The 23,787-nt window shown below is 35.1% G+C and overlaps 1 protein-coding gene across 2 annotated transcripts in view; it reads right to left on the bottom strand.

Annotated features, from left to right (window-relative positions):
• Nucleotides 1-23,224, bottom strand: part of LOC123679637 — a 161,039-nt gene extending 137,815 nt beyond the window's left edge. For both annotated transcript variants that reach the window (XM_045617025.1, XM_045617033.1), the window contains exon 1: nucleotides 23,095-23,224. The gene's annotated coding sequence lies outside the window, so the exon portion shown is untranslated. The remainder of the gene's footprint in view (nucleotides 1-23,094) is intronic.
• Nucleotides 23,225-23,787: the final 563 nt, after the last annotated feature.

Raw genomic sequence — 23,787 nt, 5'->3', positions numbered from 1 at the left:
ATTATTTATTTTTTACAAGTTTCAGAGGAATGTCATTATTGCCATGATGGAATACAAAATTCAGTCCAATGAATTCAATTTTTGCTTTGAATGGCACTTTTTCCTCGAAAAATAATAGCATACGAAGAATTCACGTTTTATGTAACTTTTCAGAATACGCTCCTGTTTTTATTTCTTTAGTGACAATATTTGATGTTATCAGCTGAGATTAGGAATCTTTTAGCTTTCTGTTAAATTTTTCTTCATTTTAAAACCCTCAGCACCTATTTAGTGTTGTAACACGCTACGTAAAATATATATTAGAAGTATGCATGATCATACCATGAATTCCTTTGGAACTAGAAATTAAATTTGAAACAAAATGACATAACCATCTCGAACAATGCAAACTGCCATTTTAGTGGCCTTCAATAATATCAATAATGAGTATTGAAAATTGAATATCTGAAAACAATTAAACGTATTTTTGAAAAATTTAAACCTACTTGAATTTTGATGAGCCCACTATCTGAGCAGCTTTTATATTTTAACATTTGACAAGTGCAAACTACTCCATTCCTAAAAATGGAACGATGCACGATTCAACAATTCATTGAAATTGTCAAAATTCACTATGAAAACGGTGAAAATTTTACAGATCGCAAAACTTTTGGGTCTTGTCGGTCGGAAATGTGATGTGAAGAATCGAAACCGTGTGCGTCACTCAAGAATAATTGGGAACAACTGCTGTAACCTGTAAAGTTGACAAAAATTCATTCTTGTCCTCGTCGATTTTGGGTTAATTTCACAATAAACGAAAATCATTCATAGTCTAGTTGGTATGATTATTTTTTTTATGGCTGGAATTAGATGTATGGAAGTCGTATTTTCAACAAAACAGCGTAATGTACTACTGAAGCAATGAAACAATCGCAATTTTGCAAAAAAAGTTTTCTCATAATTGGCCACCGAGATCTTGTGATTCGACACCTTCAGACTTTTTTCCTCGGGGGTTAAGTGAAAGATGTATTCCAATGCCGTACAATCGATTCAAGATCTCAATGATGGAATTTCTGAAGTTATCGAGGACATACAGCCGCAAATGTGCGAATTGGTTATGGAAAATTTCATGAAAAAAATATGATGATGCAACCGTTATTGTTCGGCTATTTGGCCGTTTTCCATTGTTTTCTGTCTCTTTACAATCAAGTAAACATTCATTGATTTTTCTTGAAATATACTTCCTTTTTTAATATCAAAATGAAATTTCCTATATACTTCTTTATTGGGAACCCTTCATATAAAGAAAACGTCGATTTTAATAGTTCTCTCCAGCACGTTGGCAACTTTTGTCAAGCAACTTTTTGATCACAAAAATAGAACATATTACACCTTATGAGAACCCGCCCACAGGAGATTATGCAGTGGCGGCAACAAAAAACTTCCAGCACGCTAATTTACCAGGCTACAGGGCTTGGTACCTGCAGCAGGCAACTTTCAAGTGATTAAATAATAAAATCACCGAGACAAAAAAGTTGCCAATGTGCAGAGGTTCTAACTCTGGAATTTGAAAATGTTTGTTCAATGAGCTTAAAGCACCGAATCCATTACAGAATTGGTAGATAAGCTTGACTCATTTCGATGCTAATGTAATGTACGTAATACCACCTTCAAATGTTGAACAGGGAAGGCAATAAATCCAAAAAGTCACATATAGGCATCAGTAAAAGCGGAAGTCGATTCGTAAAAATCAGCTATTGTAAAGTTCCCCTTCAAAACCTTCTTGAATACTCCAAATCTGAATCGAATTAAACCCCTCCGAGTGGATTATAGGTATCGAACTCCTCTCGACTCCGAGCAGCTCTCCTTGACATTCCAAGTCGGCACATTCGTTTATGACAGATGCATGACGGTCCCCAACTTCGCAATTGTACGTCAAAGATCCCTTGATTTATGCCCAGAGTTTGGGGGAAATTGTCGTTGTAATTTCGTAAAGGTGTGTCGCAGGGTATGCTCTTGGAAGGTTATAGTTTTCGTTTTATTGCGAGAAAACTGAGATTATGAGAATTATCTTGCCTTGTTAGATGTTTATGAAGTGCTAGAGTACGTATGATGAATCGTTTCATATTTTTTGAAAAGTTTATTTTCCTGACGGAAGGGTAATTGTTAGTAATTTCCTGAAAAAAATTTTCAAATAATAAAATATTTGAGGAAAGCGTTGAAATTGCATCAATAGATTTAGAGAGCTCTTCTATTAATTGGTCTTAGAAGAACACTGAACTGAATGAATATACATACAGTGTGTACATAAAGAATGAAATAAATTCATTATCTATTTTTTTTTTTTCATATTGCAACTGCAATTTTCTTAGTGCCATTTGAAGGAGAATATTTTTCTCCTCAAAGCACATCAAAAATTGTCATGTTACGTAAGGAATTCGAGAAAATTAATGTTATGTTATTTAAATTTCGAGGAAGTGAAAACTGAGAATTCGAATGAATGTAATGAATGTGACATACTATCACTAAGGTCCAAGGAGAATTTATTGATCATCTTGGATACAGCCAGGGTCAAGAAGATCATTTGATTGATTAGTTAGTTCAAGCAACTGTGTAAAATAAATTACTTTTAAATCATAATGACTCTAATTCTCTCGAAAATTTCCTAATACTATGACAAAACTTTTGATGTGCTGCGTGTGCGAAAAATATGCTCTTTCAAACGCCACTATGAAAAATAGCGGTTGCAATTCTAAAAGAATACAATGATGTCATAGCCGAAATATCAATGACATCATCAATGCGACCACAACGTCAAAAGATGCGCATCTGGAAATAAAAGTTTTGTTCGAAAAGCTTACTCTTCATTAGATATATGAATGAATGATAATGAATTTATACCTTATTTTATGTATCATGTACAACTGTATATAGATGTGATTTAATGACATCATTTCCGTAGAGTTATATTATTCAGATGAAAGTTTCTTTTGACACTTTCATCCTAAAATTCTGCATGAACACATTCGAGAGATTTTCCATATATTATAAACAAAATTTCAACCTGGTTGGATCTATTTTTACGAAATTATCGCTTCTTGTTTATTCTTATTTATTATTTAAATGCTATGGATATCTTGGAATTTTCATTCGAACTTGAAAGGGTATTTTCTTCCAATATTCTTCTTGATTTTATTCTGATTCTGGTGACGCCTATCGACATAAAATTTTGCATGAAGCTTCAAATTGCTATTATACCTTCAAATATCAAATTTCATATTGACTGAATGTATAATTCTGGAATTATTCGAAAAATAATCTTTTTGTAATCCCTACTTGGATTGTATCCATTATAAAACATAATCTAAGAAGCCTTTTTAATTTGATATACAGAGTGATTCAAATGTGTTCAATCGGTGGATAAGACTCAGAAATTTTGGATGGAACCGGCAGCATAATCTTGATTTATTTTTGACACTGATGAAGAAGAAGAAGATTTTTGACACAGGATGATCCAAAAGTGGTGGAACACAATACCACTCCGTTTTTTCAAATCATACTCACATTCTCCATGAAATTCTGATTTCTAAAATCCCACTTGTCATTATTTATTTATGGTACTTTTTGACGTTGGACAGTTTTGTTCAAAAATTTCATGGATTTAATGGTTTAAACCAGAGATCATATCTCGAAAACTGTTATTAATTGATAATAACATAATATAAAAAGATAATTGAACGTTTTTTTTTTATTGAATTCCCGAAAAGTTTTCAAGTGCAAATTTTTGTATCACTCTATAGGTGGTCCGAAAGACACTGCATTTTTTTATAAATGACCATTAAATAACATAGTTCAACCAAATAGGATGCCTTGGTTTTCTTTTTCGCCTAGTAAGCAGTCTTCATTCAGTTCAGAAATGTTGTGCCAAAAATGAATAGTTTTAAAAATGTTTCGCATCTCATGTTTTGTACGAGGCTTCAAATTATCCTTCAACATCCAATACAAGTTTTCATCTCTATCGAATAATCATGAATACAAAATATTGGACGGCCATATCTACGGAACCCTTCATCGTATTTTACCCTTCAAAGACCTCGCGGAACCGCGACATTGAAGATCCTTACCTACCCCAATAATTTCAATTTTCTTGGTCCCTCTATTCGAAAGCCATCTTGTATAGTGACAGCTGTCCGGACGAATATAATTGGATTTAACTACGAATTCGTCATCATTGAGTAAAAGTTTATCCTTCCTGGCTCAAACTTCGAAAAATACAGACATTTTGACGAAATGGTACAGCGATGTGTTCGGTGATCGAACGCTCAAAAATTCGTTAACACCGAGTGTACATAACGACTGTAATAAACCTTGCGGTAAATAAACGCCATATGGCAATAACTCATCAATATATATTAGAGCACAATATGGCTTTGTAGATAATACGATATTGATGCATGTTAAGGTAAATACAAGAGTCGATACTCTGCCGAGCACTCCTGTCAAAGATAAATCACAAGGACGTTAGTTAGGCAGTTCGAGGTTGATACCCGTCAAGCTTTGTCAGGATGTTAATTACTGGAGCAAAGTTAGTATGAGACTAGTTGGATTGGACCCATGGGATTATTGGATACATTCTGGATGAACAGAGAGAATAATCTATGCTTCCTTTATTGATTTAAACCAACAAAAATTAGAGAAGAAAAACATGAACTAAAGAATAGTTAGTCATGCGCTGTTGTATTCAAGGATGAGCCTTCGACTCACATCATACAGAAGATTCCTTAGGTCCATGAAAACAGTTTTTTCCTCTACTATTATTTTTTTATACAGACTGACGAAGATCCATGCAAGAATTTAATTTTAAGTTATATCAAATTAATTCATCGAAGGAAATGATTGACCGAATATAGTTGTTAATTTCAGTTTCTTCATTATGAATATAAAAATACCAAAAATTTCTCAAAAAACTCAAATCTTGGAAGTAAGTTGAACGTTAATCAATGAATAATGGATTATTTTGATGAATTAAAGTATTCCCCGGATTTTCTCGTTTTCGAGAGTTTTTTCTCGAAAATTTAAGATTTTTACCTATAATTTCTGAAATGTGAACAAATCGCCAAACTGCTAGCATTTTCGTGATCTACATAGTCAAGTTAATCAATAAAATGGTACAATATTCCCATAGAGAAACTTTTAATTTTTTAAATTTTTTAAGGGTTAGGTATGAAATTTTTCGCCAAAAATTTTTTCGGGTGAGATCGAAATTCCGCTAATCAGGGATCGTCAGGCACCGCACACCGATTTTGCGTAGACCTCACAGTTTTGAGGAAATTCGAATTCGAAATTTTGGAAAAAATTGAATTTCCATCCAAAAATCGTTGTATCTCTTAAATTATTCGTCACAGACCCCTCAAATAAAAACGTTTTTCGAACATTGGGTTCTGTTCTGAAACATAGTGAGGTTTCAAGGGCGTAGCTTACGTCCAGGACAAGTTTCAGTCAGTCGAACACTTAATTTAATTTCGTAATGTTGATTTGCTATGAAGTACAAATGTATCTTATTGGCCATTTGTAGACATTTCAGAGGGATCCAGCATTTGCGGGATTGGATTCCCTAGTTCAGACTACCCATATCGTCTAATTCTACGATATTAAAACGGAAAATGCTCTAAACAAGTGGTGGGATGAATATAATTGCAAAAAAAACCTGTGAAATTGCCCAGTATTCGAATTTATCAGATTGTGTTTTATATACAGGTCACAGTTTTCGTCGCGTGCCAGCTCTTTTAGTTAATGGAGGAGGTGATATCATCCAACTGAAACTTCATTAAGGTTGGAAAGTAGATGTGTGAAACTGGCACCCCCAAATGCGAATTTTGGGATCAAAATTTCAGAATCGTTTGTCAACCCTTTTTTTATTTCTCCAGGCATCATTCGAGAAATATGGAAAGAGACATCTTTTTCGTTCATTTTCTGAGAAGCATCCCCAAATTGTAAAAGATTGATTAAAACGGTATATATCGTGTGTCCAACGTGTGTTCCAAAACATCGATCATTCGAAATTTCGGGAAGTGTGAAGTAGGCACACCCAAATGCGAAATTTGAGTTCAAAATTTCAGGAACTTTTGTCCAACGTAGGTCCATGTTCGTCCACCCCAAAAAATCGACGATTCGAAATATCGTAGAGCGTGAAGTTGGCACCCCAAATGCGAATTTGGAGGTGAAAATTTCAGTATCGTTTGTACATGGTAGTTCCACTTTTGTCCACCCAGAAAAAACAAAAAATCGATCATTCGAAATTACGGGAAGTGCGAATTTTGAATGAAAATTTCAGGATCGTTTGTCCATCGTAGGTTCACGTTTGCTCACCCAATAATTTCATTTGTCCACCAGAGAAACAAAGAAATCGTCCATTCGAAATTGCGAAAAGTGTTGGCACCCCCATATGCGAATTTTGAGGTCAAAATTTCAGGGTCGTTTGTCCATCGTAGTTCTACCATTTCTTTCATTTGTGAAGATATCGTTCAAGAAATGTGGAAAAAGGAGCATTATAATTCTAATTATATTCGGCCATTTATATCTAGAATATATATGAATCATCTAGAATGCAAATTATTGAATCTATAGATTCAATAACTTGCATTCTAGATGATATTTCTTTCAGTGTAGACTTTCTTCAGCGTCTGAAATATCCATAAAAATTGTAAAAACTTTGTTTTTCGATTTTCATTCACGGAATTAAATACATTTTTTGGAAATATGTGAACTACTCGATTAAAGGAAAAAGATTGTAGGAACCTAATTATTTCTTTCAATCGACAATATATCATTTTGCTACACAAATAGCTTATGTGTAACACTTCATAACTTTATCTTCCACAATAACGAAAATACAGCTCATAAGTACCGGAAATAGGTCAGTCCTCACATTAAATTCTATAAATATATAAACCCCAGTTCAACAAATGAAGCCCCAAACGATTCAGATGTACGTATAATTTTTCACCCGTACAAACCAACATTCATGTTTTAAACAGGAAACTCCACATTGGGCTCAGGAAATTTCCGGTTCATATTCCTCGGAAAAAGACCGGGAAGCTGGAAAAACTTTTCACATCAGCCTGGAAATTTCAGTCTCGCCCAATTTTTTTTTATAATACTGCCATCCCACAGTGTTCAGTGGAGCGTTATTAATTAGACTGAATAATATATGTCCCTTTCAAGTTATTATCTAACGATGCACTTTGTTTGACTAAAAATGCATGGATACGGGAAAAAACCAGATTCATGAATTAGGTATTTTCAGAGATGATTCATTTCCATTCAGTGAACATGGGTTATTATCGAATCTCCTATATACAGGGTGTTTCCTAAACATGCGGCAAAAATTCAGGGGGTTGTTCCTTGGACTATTCTAAGAATATTTTGTCCTTTGATGATTTTTGAAAAACCTATTTGTTTAGAAGATACAGGGCGAACAACATTTTTCATATTTTTAAAATTAATAATAGTTTAAATAAAAATGCGTACCGCACTGTGTTAACTAAGTAGGTACAATTTATTTTTAAATTTGTTTAACAACATTCCAATTACTAAAAACGGCCAGTTTTTTGACTAAAAATTGCTAATACATCACAAAACGAATTCAAATGAAAACCGTGTTTAATCTGTATTCCTTTACCATCTGCACTTATCAATTTTTAGTCAAAAAACTGGCCGTTTTTAGTAATTGGAATGTTGTTAAACAAATTTAAAAATAAATTGTACCTACTTAGTAAACACAGTGCGGTACGCATTTTTATTTAAACTATTATTAATTTCAAAAATATGAAAAATGTTGTTCGCCCTGTATCTTCGAAACAAAGAGGTTTTTCAAAAATCATCCAAGGACATAACATGCTTAAAATAGTCCAAGGAACAACCCCCTGAATTTTTGCCGCATGTTTAGGAAACACCCTGTATAAAGGAATAGGGATGTTGCCTATATTTTGAAATTGCGTTTTATTTAGATAAGCCCTATCTAAATACGAAAAAAAAATATTTTCATGAAAAAATATAGAAAGTACCAATAAAAAATACGAAAATAAAAAAAAAATTCAAAATTCTCGCTGAAACGCTCCATTCTGTCACGGTTTGATGGTGACGTCACTGCATAATAGAGTCACCACCATAGACAAACTTACTAGTTTACCTATCGTCACCACGTGCTAACGGTCTGTCAAATTGAACTGATATCAGCTGATATTGACAGTCAAGTCGGTTTGATTATATCATCTGACGTTCTAAACCATAGATAAACTAGTTCTATATAAGATTAGTTCATTTATGTTATTAACGTTTCAGTGCTATGACGTCAAATTGCCCTGATTGGCGTTCGCAGTCACGTGCTAGTCGATAAGAATTAACACAATTAAAATCAATTTTATTACAATGAATTCGAGAAATTAGATATTGAAAATGCTATTTCAGTATTTTAAAAAACGACCTTTACTGTGGCAAACCTAAATTCATTTGATTTTATTATATGACGCAATATCCCTACTGAAGGATTTAATGAGGATTTGCAAATTGAACAGTGACACACACTGACATTAATGATATCGATTGAAAATGACCGATATCATACGGAATTCCATAATTAAACTGAATTTGAATTGAATTTCCATAATTTTCGCTCGGAAAATTGTTTCCATTAATACAAATTTTACTGAATTTGAGGCTCAAATCACTGCAAACGTTTCACTGTTGTTGCATTTAATTGAAAAGCAAACAACTTGTGATTTATCCATGAAAAATATGTGCTATTACGTTCAATGACAAATTTAAGTCTTCCGAAGATTTTCGTATTTCATGAAGACTCCATGGATTTCCCTTTGCATGCAACCTATAGAAAGTGTTGAATTTGAAAGGATGTATGCCGAACTACTAGAAAAAAAAGTAGGTATTACAAAATAACAATTTCGAACCTAATTTAAGAGCTTTTGGTCTCTGTTTCGATATTTCGCCATTAGCACTCTTGGAGAACTCATAGATACAGTTATGTGGTCTCCAAGGGAGCAATTTGTGCAAGAATGAACGAGCGCTGAAAAGGTTGAACTTCAAGTCATTATTTCCTCATTTTTTCTTTCGATATTCTTCTGGAATTTTTTATGATTCTGATGATCGCACGAAATATCGCAAGACTTTTTTCTTTATTTGTACACATATTGATGAACACTATAGTCACATAGAACGAAAAGCGCCTATTATACTCTTGGAGACCATAGAACTGTATTAAATATATGTGGTCCCCAAAGACACAATTGGTGCACGAATGAATGAGCACTTGAAAGCTCTTAACTTCACATCTGTTTTTTTCGATAAATCGTTTGAATTATCTCTTACCTTGACGCTGCTACCATCACAAAATTGTTCATGTAGCTTGAATTTACTATTCAACTACTACTAAATTGAAATTCTGTAATGTAGATTATTGGTATAAGAAATCATATTCAAAATAGCAACAAGTTATCGAACAAAACGGTTCAAATTTGACCTAAAACGGGACATTGTAACTGAGGCTTTTTTTTTTCATGCAAAAATAATGGATTTATTTTTTTTTTATTTTATTCACTATATCTTATGTTAGAAGTTTAAAAGTTATTGAAATTATTCTCCTTATCGGTCGGAGTTATTGAATTTTAACATGAGTTATACAGGGTTTGAACTATTTAGAGGTGCACTACGGGGATATCGAAAACCGGTAGAAACACAGGGTGACTTAAATTACTAAAAGTCCAAAGATTTCCGAGATATCTCGAAAAAACTAAAATCGAGATTTTTTTTTTTTCGTATAACTCATTTGTTTCTGGAGGGTAACTTCACGAAATTCGGTTTGTATTGTAGCCATTATCCAGTATAGAGATCATTTCAGAGACGCGATTGTCAATTTTTTTCTTATGAACTTGGTTCTTTGTATGAGGTGATAAAAAAAATTACGAATTCACGATAGTTTCAGATAACAACTGAACGGAGTAACAAGTTATTTGACAATTCTGGCACCAGCCTACTACTTCAACAAAAAAAGAAGTTCAAATTTGCGTAGCTAGCGTAGACTCGATAGTTTTGTAGAGTGTGATATTTTGTGGAATTCGAAATTTTTTTCTTTATCACCTCATAAGGAGAACCAATATGGCGTTCATAGAAAAAAAAAGTACCATCGCTTCTCTGAAACAATGGAAAACAAACAAAAAATAGTTATACAAAAAAAATCTCGATTTTAGTTTTTTCGAGATATCTCGGGAACCATTGAAGATATTTTGGATGTGTTAATACCAACACACTAATCACTAAATAACGCAATTTTTTTTATAATTCAAGCCACCCTGTATTTCCAGCCGTTTTCGATATAACGGGTGTTTTTTTTCGAGGTATATAACTTTATGTTGGCATTACTGTTCAAGATGGCGATCGATTTAACAGCTGTCGAATGATTTATTCTGAGTTTGGTTTGGCAATTCATCATGAATAGACTCAAGCCTGAACAACGATTGCAAATAGTGCAATTTCATTTAGAAAATAATGGTTCTGTGCGGAATACGTATCGCGCACAACGTCCATTTTAGCGATGAAGCGGACTTCTGGTTGAATGACTACGTCAACAAACAAAACTGCCGCGTTTGGAGTGAAGCTAATCCTCAAGTGTATGTCGAAACACTGTTCCATCCATAAAAACTGACTGTTTGATGCACTTTATGGCCTGGTGGAATCATTGGTCCGTACTTTTTCAAAAACGATGATGGCCAGAACGTTACAGTCAATGGTGATCGGTATAGAGCCATGATTACTAACTTTTTCATTACTGAATTGAACAACCATGATGTCCAGGAGCTGTGGTTCCAACAAGACGGCCCAACATGTCACACAGCTCGTGCCACAATCGATTTATTGAAAGACACGTTTAGTGACCGCCTAATTTCACGTTTTGGACCTGTGAATTGGCCTCCTAGATCTTGTGATTTAACACCGCTAGACTACTTTCTGTGGGGGTATGTAAAATCATTGGTCTATGCGAATAAGCCACAAACCCTTGACCATTTGGAAGACAACATTCGTCGTGTTTTTGCCTACGGCCACAAATGTTGGAAAAAGTCATCGAAAATTGGACGTCCAGATTGGACTACAACCGAGCCAGCCGTGGCGGTCATATGCCAGAAATCATATTCAAAATGTAATACCACAAGATTATCTTGCGTATAAATAAAATTCATGTCAATCGAATAATCCATCCTTGTTTTATTGCAAGTTCTATAGCTCTAAAAAAAAACACCCTTTATTTGTAGTGCTCCTCTAAATAGTTCTAACCCTGTATATGCCGAAATAATCAATCTCGGAAAAATTCGCAGTGTTCGTTTTCGAATCCCTCCTATTATCTATGCTCGTCTCAGCGCCATTCCCTAATTTCCGTTCATTTTTCATTGTCGGTAGAGACATTGAACAATGGGGTAGACTTGTGAATGTGTTAATTTCGACATCGTTAATCTTCCGATGTCTTGCATCCAACGTTTTATCACATCGAGTTCAATATATTTTGATGTCACTCGAGCACTGAATTTCAATAGACGTCACAATCGTTCCTGTTTCAACTGCTGCTGTTTTCGGAGTGTGGGCGTCGCTTCTGCCGCCGAATTTTCAGGAATGCCGGAATTCTTGGCGGAAGTGTTTATTGGAGTCTGGAGTTTCCGAAGTGTTCGTTTTATTGTTCTACACTCTGCCGGAGTTGGCCGCAGGCATTTTTATGTGTTATGCACTCAGGGAGGAGATGAGGCATAGAATCTTATCCATTTTCAATTGAAAATGGAAATCCTGGTCTTTTATTCCCCTTTACAATTAGCTTTAAGTTAACCCCTTTTCGGCCGGAGAACGAAAAGTATGTTTTTTGTGTCATAAAACTACACATCAAATGACTTAATATTTGTGTGTTAAGACACCAGTATACTTTCAATATTTGTAGCCTAAATGTGAAAGTTGCGATCGACGATATCCATAAGTTTGGTTTTTCGCAGTGCATCGGTTGGCAAATATCTTCTTTCGGCCATAACTTCAGAACGCCTGAAACTATCGCTTTGCGACCTGCAGGTTTTTTCATGAAAATTTGATGGAATTTCTGTTTCCGTTAAGAAAATCCTATCATTACATTTGAATTTCGGAGTAAAATGAACAAAACAATGAACTTCTGACTTAGCGCCCCCTATAGAAAGCAGTAAAAACACATTCATAATGAGTATATTTTGTCCTCAATCATCAAGATATTATCTTTCAGACGAGATCTAATTTGCTCAAAAATGTTGAGACAAACTGAAGTTACAGGCATTTCGCAAATTTCACTCGGAAGAATCGAACTGTATCTGTAACAGCCTTCCGAAGTCATTTTTTGAGGACCAATAGACGGGTAGTATCAACCAGTACCACAAGAAGACGGTTGCATTCCTGAAATTTGAGGGCAAGAAGACCTTTAAGAGTAACTCGGCTATCGCCAGGACATAGAGCTACCCGTCGGCAATGGGCAGAACACCACCAAGACTTGCTTTTACCACAATGGCGCAACGTAATTTTTTCGGACGAGTCACGAATCGGTTCACAAAGTGCCTTTCAAAGCAGATCAATAATTTGCTGCAGGGGGGGTATAATGTTCGGACACCGTACTCCTCTTATTATCGTTATCATCCAACACCGCACACGAAGGGTTCAAAACATTCTTCAAGAGAACATTATACAGAGAATGAACTGGCCAGCAAACTCACCAGACATAAATTCAATTGAGCACGTATGGAATTATTCAGAAATAGAAATATCTAATCACTTAAACCCACCTTGAACTTTTCAGGAATTGAGTTTAGCCCTTCAGGAAGAATGGAACGATATGCCAGAAAATTAGAGCCAGCTTCGTGACAAATTTTGAAATGAAAGTTGAATGTACCCCAACACTTTGTCTGGGAATACATGAAGATGTTAACATTATTAATCGCAATTGATATACTACAAAATATCTGAAAATTAATAAAAATTCCACCGCTCAACATTTTGAAAATAGGTAACTGAAAAACTTGATATCTTTTGACTAGAGCTGTATATCTGCCATATGAGTAGAAATAATTCTTCACTGAAGTGGACTTCAATTAGATGTATGAATAATCTATGCAGAATTGATTCAGTTTATATATTCGAAAGACTTTTTCTTAATGGCCATTTGAAATTTTGGAAAAGTAATTTTTTGCTCCCTATATAATCTAAAAGTTTGAATTGATGGGCATCACGAGTTATACAACATATAAAAATTCAAGCAAATGCTCCGAAAGCCAATTTCCCTTCTATACAGTGCGTGGTCCTTTGAAATCGAGTTCTAACGTCGTTGCAAAATGGCGAATGCGGGCCTGATTTTTGTTATGTATGTCAATTAAAGCCCATTCAAAAAGGGCAATGCCAATGAAAAGTTCACAAAATTCCCTTCAGAACTGTGCAATTCGGTCCAACATCCATATGTATATAAAGGTTCACTCAAAACCTTTCAAATACTAGTTATTTATACAATTGGGTTAAAATGAATATTCATTCTATAGAGGAAAGTTTAACTTGGCGAAACCCAGAAAAGGTCAATTACTTCAAATGAAAAAACATTTACAACTCACGTGTTGTATAAAAAATTTTATAGCATTATGAGAGGGATATAAATAATAAAAACTTCACAGAATTGAATCTATTTTATGAAATAAGAATATCGCTCCAATAGCCAGTTGCTAGGTTACTGAGTATTTGATTGTTTACAATTCTAATTTCTCCAGATTGCATTATAGAAAAAGCGAATGAGTCTGAAGGACACATAACAATGTATAAGGCTTCTCATTACTATAAAACATTTCAATTCATTAAAAAAGCGCTAACCAAATGATACATTTTTTGAATGCGTTTCCTTGACTACTTTCCTAAATTCCTGAAAACAAAACTAACAAATTTAATTATTTTAGGAATATGATTTTGAAAGTTCCATACATTGATATAGAGGGGAAGTTTCACACTAAGTTGTTTGTGTTTCAGTTTACACAGAACTTTTTCATGACTTGTTTTATTATTATGAGAAACTGAAAGCTTTGTTGAATATTTTTCAATCCCCTTAGCAAATTAAAGTTACCTGAAAATAAATATTGTTTCTAATTCCCTAGTGAATTGGAAGTTTTTAATACTGAGAGGATAATCGTGGTCTCATCCTTGTTGCTATAAATTCAGGTAGCGTTGTTTTAAAACTTCGAAATGGACAAAGCAATCAACATTCTGTACTGGTCAGATATTTAATGACAAATCAATTAGTATTCTAAAAATGAAGCAGTGCTGCAATAACACAGAACCAACTATGTGGAATAAAATTTTCATCGGTTCACACTTGCCTCTCCTATTAGTGCCTAAATGTTCACAATTACATGAATTTTCCATGAACGTTATCAAATTCGCAGTAAAATTCCAACTCCAAATAACAAAGTCGAGTCATATCAAAATGAAAACTAATTTAACGTTGCAATAAATGGTGTATAGCATATCCTCGAGCTCTGTGGAATTTTAGTTTCAACACAAAATTAAATGGTATCCCGCCACTCATTCGGACAGGGTCGATATATGCAGGATATTCGGCCTCCTGCTGAACTCACCCTTGAATTCATATATATTTAATTCATATACAGGGTTTCTCAGAGAAGGTGTAATGAACTGATAGAGTAGATAGTATAAGGTGTGTGAATAAGTCTTTCCCGTTTTTTTTCAAATTTTGAGCCTTTATTGTGAAAAAATGGTTACAAATGAATTATTGAAAGTATTGGCCATCGCTAGCTACAACTTTTCCCCATCTTTCTGGCAACATACGAATCCCGTTGCGAAAAAATTCGACCGGTTTGGCCTCTATCCAGTCATCCACCCATTTTTTGGCTTCCTCGTAGGAATGGAAGTGCTGGTCAGCCAGGCCATGCGTCATCGATCTGAAGAGATGGTAATCAGACGGAGCAATGTCTGGACTATACGGCGGGTGGGGTAGGACTTCCCATTTGAGCGTTTCTAAGTATGTTTTCACCGGCTGTGCAACATGTGGGCGAGCATTGTCATGTTGCAAAATAACTTTGTCGTGCCTGTCGGAGTATTGTGGCCGTTTTTCTCGCAGTGCGCGGCTCAAACGCATCAATTGTCGTCGATAGACCTCGCCTGTGATCCTTTCATTCGGTTTCAGAAGCTCATAGTAAACCACACCTAGCTGGTCCCACCATATACAGAGCATGAGCTTGGCGCCATGAATATTTGGCTTGGCCGTCGATGATGATGCATGGCCGGGTAGTCCCCATGATTTTCTTCGCTTCGGATTATCGTAACGGATTCACTTTTCATCGCCAGTCACGATACGATGCAGAAAACCCTTTCTTTTATGTCGCTGAAGCAGCTGTTCGCAAGTGAAAAAACGCCGTTTGACGTCTCTCAGCTTCAGTTCATACGGCACCCAATTTCCTTGCTTTTGGATCATTCCCATGGCTTTCAAACGCTTGGAAATGGTTTTTCGGTCAACTCCCAATGCTTCAGCAAGTTCTTCTTGCGTTTGACACGAATCTTCATCAAGCAAAGTCGCCAATTCTTGATCTTCAAAGATTTGCGGCCGCCCGGAATGCTCCTTGCCTTCCACGTCGAAATCGCCACTTTTGAAGCGTCGAAACCATCCGCGAACACTTGAATCATCGACACAACCTTCTCCATAAGCTTCCTGAAGCAACCGATGCGCCTCGGCAGCAGATTTCTTCAAATTGAACCAATAAAGTGAAACTTCCCGCAAATGACGTCGACTCGGCTCAAATTTCGACATTTTCACGATTTCAAAAATTTATGATGCGAAAAAATTTCAACTAATGTGTTAGTGTGGAATTGTTGACAGATGAATAAGCTTTGATTATGACATATGTAACCATTAAATACTCGCACAGTATTGGTGGCGCCATCTCTTTCAAAAAACGGGAAAGACTTATTCACACACCATATACTAAAGAAAATAAGAACAAAGGATACCATACACTTCATTAGGGAAAGTAGTCTCCTGTCAAATTGCCTGAGTTTTTGATATGTTATAGTGCAATATATTCCGAACAAAAAGTTCAATGGGCAAAAGTTTTTCTATATGCTAGTTTTTACGCTCATATTTCCATTTCATATCCTGAGTAATCAAGATGTGAACAGTCAACAATATGAGATACCATTAAAAGCATTGTTCTTTTGGTCAATTATGCAGTATGTCCCAGCTACTTACAATTTTCAATTATTCGAAAATGGTTACATATAACGTCAGCGATCAACAGTCAAAAAATGTTTATGACTTCTATTCGACATCTCAATCGAAAAAAATATGTGGAGGGGTCCTTATAAAGTGAAAGTAATATACGAAATGTTCCGTACTGAAGAATCCATCCAATTGCAGATTCATACCGTGAAAATCCCTGACGTTCCAATAATAAATTTTAAAAAAAATCCTTTCAAGGATGGATTTGTGATATTTCTTATCCTTTCTCGTGCATTGAAATTATGATGTTAGAAAAATATTTTCAATACGAAACATTTCGAATATAACTTTTTTTTCAAAGGAACACTCCGTTTATTTTTTCGAACATGATAAAGTATAATGTGTAGAATAGGATTAATACAAATTTTCTTGATTGCTGATATAAGGCTATTTTCGAAAAATTGAACTCAAAAACTGTAACAACACCAAAGAACAATGCTTTCATTACTCAGAAAAGTGATGATTGTCCAGGATAACTTGGAACAATGGAGAAGAAATGTGAGCGTCAACACTGGCCTATAGAAAAACTTTTGCCTATTGAATTTGTTTGAAATGACTTGGACTACAACATAAATTCAGTCGATTTGAAAAGTGGCCATTTTTCCTAATAAAGTGTGCGGTATCCAGAAAACATAGATCCCTGCACTATTTTACTACTGAATATAATATATAACGAAGAAAAGAAGGTTGGGAAAGGAAGTACACAATTTCAGCTCTCAAAAAGAATACCATCAAATGCTACACAAATAGTTGTAAAACCACGACGGGCTTGATTATTAGGGGCTTCACCAAATGCTCACTATCGTTAGGCCGCTGTTCAAGTGTCTTTCAGACAGAGATACTTGCAATTAAAAGATGTGTTGAAATTTACCTAGTAAGAAACTATCAGAAATATAATATGAACTTACAGTCAGGCTGCAATCAATGCATTAGGCTCAAATATCATCGAGTTTAAGATGGTATTCGAGTGCTGAAGGAAACTCACCGAAATAGGCAAGAATATCATTTTAGTCTGGGTTCCTGGCCTCTTGAGAATTGAAGAGCCCAACACATTTTCCAGAAGAGGAAACCGAACTCCTTCCATTGGCCCAGAACCTTTATGTGGTTAAGGTAAATCTAGCTATAACAAAGTTTCAGGAGAGGGAAAAAACTTAAAGAGAAACACTCTGGCAGAATCTTCCTGGGTTGAATCATTCCAAAGAGTTTCTTCGAAATTGTGATACTGCGAGATCTAAAAAGTATCTGAATCTTAGGTATAATATGCTACACGTCCTCATTGGATTTCTCACAGGACACTGTCGCCACAAGAAGCAGAAAACGACGAGTTCAGACTCCTTGGGGCACGGAAGAACTTGGGATCACCTGGTGATGGAATGCCTCCATATCGCTAGCCAACGCAAAACAAGCTTTGGACAAGAGATTTATAAAAGTGAAGAAGTAACCTTATTGAAGTCATACTGTTCATTAGAACTCTGGAGCTGGAGAGCTTGCTGTAGGCTACAACTAGTGGCAAGACCTCCGATGGGAGCCACAATCTCGGTGGAATGAAACCTCCATTAAATCACACTCTACAAAGGTGTAATCTTTAATACTGAAGGTATTTAGATTTAATCCAAAATAGGCACACTCTTCTTTGGAAGTCAACTTTCAATCTCAACTCATCCCCATCTAATAATAATAATAATAATATTCATCTTATGATCATCCCATACCGTCTCAACTCATACCATCTTATCGCATCTCATTCTCATCAAGAGATGAGGATAGAATATGGATGAGATGAGAATGAGATTAAGATGTGATTAGGATGCAAAGAGAAAGAGGAAGAGATGAGGATGAGATGGAGATGGGTTGAGATGAGATGAGTATGAGATGAGGATGTGAGAAGGACGTGATAGAATGAGATGGGGATAAGATGAAAATGAGATTAGAATGAGATGAAGATGTGGTCCAGATGGAGAGATATGAAGATCTGAAGAGAATGAGAATGGGACAGGGATGAAATAAAAATGAGTTCACAGCTAATCTTATCTCATATCAGTTCATTTCATTATTGGCTGCATTTTCGTCCCCCGTATAAAACGAGTAAAAGCTTGTTCGAACCTCATATTAAAATACCAAACTATTTCACAGGCGAGAATTACCCAATCATACGCTTTCCATTCATTTAAAACAGCGTTATCGATTTCAAACATTGGTCAGCACATGTAATCACGATTTGGAAGTAATCAATTGAAACTTCAACATATACCCGCCAAATGAGCACAAGTATTCGAGTAGCTGGAAGCGGTGGTCGAATGCAGTTCGTCGGATGAGCCCCAATTTGCAAATGAACAGGAATGGATCCTGTGAGCTTATGCAGATTCTACGACTCCGGTCTAGACGTTTAGGAAGAGTATTTTTTTATTGGCACCGGAGGAGGAACTTCTTGCCTTCGGCTTTATGAATAACTTGGTGGATCATGAATAATATCAACCAGGAATTTCGCCTTATTAGAATCGAGGAAGACTCCTTACAGATGGAGGCGGCGTGATATAGAACGCTTCAAATTTTAGAGGGAAGTTTATTATTTCTGTCCCACTTTCTTTTCTCTTGCTGGCACAATATTGGAACTTGAAAAAAACTTCATGGCTATTTTTCGAGGCGGTTTCTTGTTGCCTCAGCGGAGATTGTAGGAGCTTCTTTTGCGCCCACATCAAATTTTAAAAAAATTGGGTATCCGTATCTGTCTATCTTATGAATACACTGGTTCGCCTTTTTGAGGATGTCGATCTCTAATTTGCTAATTTGCACTATGTCTAACTTTTGAACGGTAGCATCTAGAAACTTGGAATTTTTTAGGGTAGGTTTAGATCATGAATGACGATTGAGTTAATTAATGGGCAAAATTGGACTAGGGGTTCCGTGATTATAACCGTCCGAAATTATGTTTTTTTATTGATATAAAAACTGTAGATTTCGTTCGGATATAGAATAGCAGGCAGTATTATGTTAAGCTCATAACCAGCAATTCAAGAATGTTCAAGAAGATAATCGAATAATATCGTCCAATATTTCTTAATACAGATCACGTTGAGATTTTTAGGGTTGATGTAAAATGACAATGTCAAGCTCCGTAAAGAATTTCAAGCTGCTCATATGATCAGAACCATAGAAAATCCAAGAAAATGTTCCAATTGGCAATCCTCATGCAAAAAAAAAGTAAAATTTGCTATTCTCGGAAACCAACAATAAGTAGGTATACATTTTGTTTTGTTCTGTTGATTCCTCAAGCGGGCTCAAACACGAGCTCTTAATTGAGCTTTCTTGAGCTCGCGGGGGGAACACAGCTTGTAAGTTATGGAGAAATAAAGTATTAAAGTAAAGTAAAGTATCTAGAATCTACAATTCAGATTGGACATTTTCAACGAATCACCAGTATAATAGTTTTTTCTTAGACATAGACTTGAACTATCAACCGTAACAGTAGTAAAAATCAGTAATATCGAAAATTTTGTTTTTTTTCATTTGATATTGAATTTCCATCGAGTAAAGACTGAATACATCAAATTAAATTTCAATTTTGCCCAAATATTTGTAATTTCTGAATTTGTACCGAATATGACTTCAAATCTTCACGGTTAACTGAGAAATTCATCTAGAATTCTTTAAATAGGAAACAACGAATCCTATAGCCACATGCAACGTGTGTTTTCGATTAAAATTTTGCTTTATTTTTTTGATTATTCTTAAACGGCAGGTTATATTGATTGAATTTTTACGAGATTATAATTTTCAATATTGTAGTGATAAAATAATTCTTTGTATCAGTGTACCTACCTACACTCAAGTACCTGCGCATCCACCATAACTAAATTGTATTAAAATAATTCATTTTCTAAATTCTAGTTGAAATTCATACTTCTTTCTAAAATAGTATTCATGTATTGAAACATAACTGCCAGATTCTATGAAAATATTAAACTGATTTTTCCGAACACCCTACCCTTCTTTCTACCCAGAATTGAAATAAGAGAAAAAGAGCAGAAGCATGTCCCAATTTCGTTTTTCTTTGAGACATATCGATATAATAAATCGTGAAACTTTTGTGTAAGAAGCTGTTTTTGTCCGAGTAGATGTTCTTTCATGAACCCAGTATGACATATTTCAAGAAATAATTCACTTGTGGGGGCATGTGGTGTCAGCTAGATGGCGTTTCGCTCCATTTAAAATAACCCCTCTGTTATGTTTTTAATGTGCGGATGGAATTTTTCAGCAAAAAGTTGATCTAATCCACAGAAATATACGATATGCTCATTTTCTTAGAGCTACCAAATTCAATACACGGGAGGGGTACTCAACTTTGGGCAAATAAGTCTATCAATGTATTATTTATACCATTGCAAGTGAAGTTAGGGCTAATTACAAATACAAAAAGCCTTTTGAGAAACAAATAAAAAAAGACCAAAGCTTTAAAGCGGTCGTTCATGAGCCAATTTCACTAACCAACTAGTTATGATTTTTATGTTATGATTGGATTGTAGGTGATTGGGATCTCCTTTGTTAAGGCAGAGCATTCACTAAAAAATTTTTACCGAATTATAATCCGAATAAGAGAAATAGAAAAAATAGTTGTCGGTGTGAGCTGAGGTTGTTGTGAGCTCGTGAGTTGCCTTTCTGAATTGCCGAGAAAAGCCTTTGGATAAATTCGGAGGCTGTTTTGTGGTCCGAAGTAGTCTAAGATGAAATTTGGTGAAGAAATTTATAAAACCTACTAAAGAGCCCTGATGAAGAATCAATAAAGATTTGAAACGTTGAAGGTTTTGGTTCCTTTTTTGCTGTTTCACCAGTCCTCAAGCTGTTATTACTTGTGGTTGATGTGAATTGAATTATAAATGAAAGAGAGCTCGAAAGCTCCTGACTCTCCTCATTTTTTTCGATATTGTGCACGAAAATTTGCACAAAGCTGGAACTGCTTTCCTATAATTACACGTATTAGATATTTAAATTCGGTCGAATCTGTCGTCACTGAAATATCAAGTTTTGGTTTTTCTTTATTTTATGGGAATTTTTTGAGGTTCTGAGAACGCAAACAACACGAAAAAATGCATGAAAGTTGAATAATTTACTATCTTTATATAAGACGCTCAATCTCAACTAGATCGGATCTGTAATCAATGAAATATTTGGTATTTCCTATCCAATAAGCCTCTGAAATTTCTGGAAATTCTGCGGTTTAGACTATCAGCATAAATATTTGCAAGGAGCTTGAAATATCTACTCCCAGAATCTGAACTCCATCAGTGGTGTGGCGGTTTTGGTCCAGTTATAGGAACTTGTAATTTCCCTGACATTTCAATAGTTGATTAGGCTTGCTTCAGTTAATAACAAATACTTTGTCGTGAAAAACTAAAATACCTAATTTTTAGTTTCTGATGATGCTGAACGAAAGTAAACATTTCGTGGAAAAGAATGAAATTACTTCAACTCCACCAAAGAGCGAACAATGAAGTGATATCACATATTTTTCTTAAAATTGCATTGGTTATCTATTGACGAATCACCCTGTACAGTTTACCTACGAAATATATTAATTTGTTCAAGTTGAAGTGAGACAAACCCAATTTGGCTGCTATGTTCTTTGGCGAGTAGTTCAAAATGATTTGTCATAGCGACATTGGTAAAAGCTCAATCAGCAATATGAAGAATCATTGAACATCAGTGGGAACCCAGGCTTGAGTATTTTTATAACAATCAATCTAAGAAATCATTCAGCTCTGAGAATTCAAATATTTGCTCAAAAAATTGTACACCTTTATCTCATAAAAACTCTAGAGGATGTGAATGCAATGTCTCTACTACTTTCATCTTGATTGAATTCACAATGTTCTGTCAACAAACTCACTATAGGGGGTATCCTACTTAATCGAATTATCGACAACGATTAAAGATGATAATAATAACAATCTTTATTTCAAATGATCTTTACAGAAAAAACAACTCTGTTTTTTACATTTTTTTCTTGATATTTTGAAAAATATGAGGATTAACGCAATAATTTTAGCGAAGAGTAATTGAGAATGGAATTCTCGATAATATCTAAGACATAAAATAAAAACAAAAGTTTTTTCTGAAAAAAATTTTTTTAATCCTTGTATAACCGGAAGTGCCGGAAAATATTTTAGCTGAATAGGGCATCATGAACAATGTCATATTCCGAATTTTCAGATTTCAAATCAGCCTCTTTCTCCAAAAACGTCTAATAGGCCGTCGAACTTGAAACACCCTGTATAGGTAGATTTCAAAGTACTAGCTTTCAAATATCTGGCAACGACCTTCAAACCATAAACTGTCGATGAAATCTTCTTTGCGACATAGTCAAAATTGATATTTCCAATTCAATTCACAGTCAATGTAAACTCCAAGAAACTTTACACATTTTTCAACTCTATATGTTTGGTCATTCAATTTTATGCTACTTAGTTTCTCTATAGGTACCTGACTTGATGTGGTGAAACACTAAAACAATGGTCTTTTCCACAAGTTTTGAGAATGGTATGAAACCATGTCAACAAAATATTATATATTTCATCAATAAATCAACGTATAGTCAAGTGTTTTTATTTATTTTCTTCTATTAATATTTTCCACGAAACATTAAACATTAATTAAGTATATAAAAAAAAACTGAACAATATATAAACCAAAGTCAATATAAATATCCTATAGCCCCCTCAAAATTAAATATTCAAGATGAGCCCCAAATAGTACCACGCCAAAAGTTAACAAACACAACTTACCACTTTATACAGCGTATACGCCGCTTCAAAACACGCGATTGGCACACTGAATAACCGTTTTCTCGCCACCAGATGCTAGCGTCGCGACGCACACTTCAGAAATGAGGTTGAACCTTGCCTAACAGGCCGGTCTCTCTGGTGACGACGTCGCAAACGCTACGGGCCAAATATCGTCACCACCCCATCTGGTGGAATGGCAATGCTCTCCACGGGAAGGCCAGGTCGTTTGTTATTGTGCACCCTCTGAGAACGAAATGCATTTGGGGGTTGCAAGAGAGTCTTTCGGTGTTCTCCAAAGATGAAAATCTATGGGGGGTTCCCCCATGCATCTAAACTAAGAGGGGTGAGATATCGGGCAGTTATCGTTGAAAAAATTCCTTCCTGCTGGTTTGGTTTGCTCATAAATTGTAGGATCTTAGCAGATTTTGAGTTTTGGGGAGCTGCGGGTGTGGGCAATATGGTTGAATGAGAAGAATAATCCAATACAATAGTATATATTTAATTCAAGTAATAACTAATAAGACGAAATACAACTACTGATAACAAGCATATGAAATCAGAGGTAGTTCGCAAACGGATAACGCAGGTTCTGCTTATGTTATCAAATGTTATAGGGATAATTATATTCTGAGAGTTTGATGAGAAATTAGAGTTCGTTTTGGTTGATGACTGTTACTTCCGGATACTCAACAG

This window comes from Harmonia axyridis, chromosome 1 (assembly GCF_914767665.1).
Source record: "Harmonia axyridis chromosome 1, icHarAxyr1.1, whole genome shotgun sequence".
Taxonomy (NCBI): Eukaryota; Metazoa; Arthropoda; class Insecta; order Coleoptera; family Coccinellidae; genus Harmonia; species Harmonia axyridis.
Note: the sequence above shows the minus strand (reverse complement) of the source record. Positions and strands in the feature narration are given on the sequence as shown.